This window comes from Octodon degus, unplaced genomic scaffold, assembly GCF_000260255.1.
Source record: "Octodon degus isolate 3935 unplaced genomic scaffold, OctDeg1.0 scaffold00477, whole genome shotgun sequence".
Lineage (NCBI taxonomy): Eukaryota > Metazoa > Chordata > Mammalia > Rodentia > Octodontidae > Octodon > Octodon degus.
In genome coordinates this window covers 173,944-176,230 of record NW_004525053.1, presented here as the reverse complement: position 1 = coordinate 176,230, position 2,287 = coordinate 173,944, and positions in this window count along the sequence as shown.

The window sequence follows — 2,287 nt, the reverse complement described above, 5'->3', positions numbered from 1 at the left end:
TGATAGTGACTGCTGAAATGCTTGTATGTTGGCTCTGTACCAGGACAAAGCTGCATGGGGATATGAGAACATTTGGAGCCTGTTGATACTCTCTCAAAATTTCTAATGACACATCTGAGAGGGTTTCCCCCCTCTCTCCCTAGGGAATATCTTTTTTTGTTTTTTGTTTTTTATTTTCCATAATTTTATTGAGGAACAAATAGCAATGAGACAGTATCAAAGCAAATTGGTAGGACAGTTTCAATAATTAACACATTGCATACATTTTTCCTAGTAGTTAATTGCTGTATAAGATGGGGACTTGATATCTTATTTACAAACACCATTAGAACAAATCTCTCTATTCATTAAGAGAATGTAACTATATATTATCCTAACCACTTTGAATACACAGAAACAAAATGGACATTCATCTGTATACCCTTTTTTTTTGTTAAGTTCCATCATTTAAATATTATAGGTGTGTAAAATCAGCAAAATATTCTAAAAGAGTTCAGTAGTCCATAATAGTATTGGGTCTTCTGCTTCACTGGCAATGTCAGAAATTGTTGACCTGAGTCCCTTACAGCTCAACATAACACCATGGCTTTACTTCCTGTACTTCGTTTTTACACTTTTCTGCTGGATGGTTAAGAGCAAGGTCAAGCAGGACCTATGCAACAAGAGTTGTAGCTTTTGGGTCTGAGAAGGTCAGTGAAATCCCCTCAGGATTTATCCTGAGATCCTGTACCTCAGATTGTAGAACCTTTGTCAGTGTCAGTCATGTGGATGAGTCATGGCCATTGTTTGGCCAATGTGCTCTCTGTGAAAGCCTGAGAGAATGTTTTCTCTCCATGTGACTCTCCTTAGTCACACTCTACATCATCAATCACTTTCCTCTGTGGCCCCAATATCTCCTTGATCAGTAAATTTGGGACACTACCGAGTTACATGATGTTACAGTACAAGTTCTCATATGTCCTGAGTCTTAAGTGACCTTGGAAGGCTAGGGCTAAAATGTTAGCTTTCCTTGCAGTCCTCCTTTTTCTCTTATTTTGGTCTGCAAACTTAGGTTGTTAACCATCCAGAAGACAATCTTATTGTTATTACCATACAACTTAGGCTGTTAAGCTTAACCTCACTATCTGTCTTAATATCAACCATCTTAGGCATAACATGGAACAGGTGTTTTTCATCAAGTATTGATATGTTGAACTTTAAGTCCCTACAGAATATGATGAAAAATCATTTAAAAATTGGAATATATTTTAAAAAATAGGCATAAAGAATTATATACTTCTTATGTTTACACGTAAGTCCAAATATCTAACCATATGCAACCTTGAAGCAGGACGGTCCCCTATGGAAAATTGACATAGGGAAAAGAAACTTCCAAAATGCTAGTTGTATAAACAATTTTGTGTTTCTTAGAAGTGAATTGTAGGAACTAAAGAGCTTAAGAGCAGAATATATTTATAGGGAGGCCAGGAAGATGGCTTAGTAGAACAAGTGCTTCCCTGGCAACTGCAAGGGCATGAGTTCAATCCCTGGTTACACACACACACGTGCACACACACACAAATACATTTATTTACTGGGGGAAAAGCAGCTTCTATCTGAGAGAGAATGACAGAAGGTATTTTGAGTGGTTTGCCAAGGACCCTGCCTTTTCTAAGGATTTTTCTAGAGCAAAACCATAAGGAGAGGCAGATAAAGGCAGGCATGAGGTAGAACCAAAATATGGTCAACCAATAAGATTATGAGCATAATTGCTGAGGCAATATTGATTGAATCAGGATCAAGTCATATAGCAAGCAAGCATGAAACAGAATAATGGCTTTTCCTGAAGGAGATAATCAGTGACTTTTACTTGCTTTCTCAAGGTTATCAAGATTTAGACTATTAATTGTTATGTGGAATATTAATTACTGTTGTTTTTCTTTAGGGTAATGATATAGGTGCCTTCATTTCACCTTTTGTATTGACTTCTAGCATTCATGTGGAGTTATCTACCTCCTCCATAATTGCAAGGCATTCTGTGTTCTGCACTGGCTCCTTTGAGGATGTAGCCCTGTCTTACTGCCTGTAATATTTCTACCTAACTTAGCTGTCTATAAAATATGAGTCACTCCTACTGCCTATCTAGGTAGAGGGCAGAGTTCAGTAGACCTATGAAAGGATTTGTAACCTATAGCAGCATTTTGAATGTCAGGGAATACTTTTTTTTTAGTACGAGGGTTTGAATTTGCAAGACAAGTGCTTATTCTACTGAGCTATCTCTTCAGGCCCCAACATTTTTTTTTTTTTT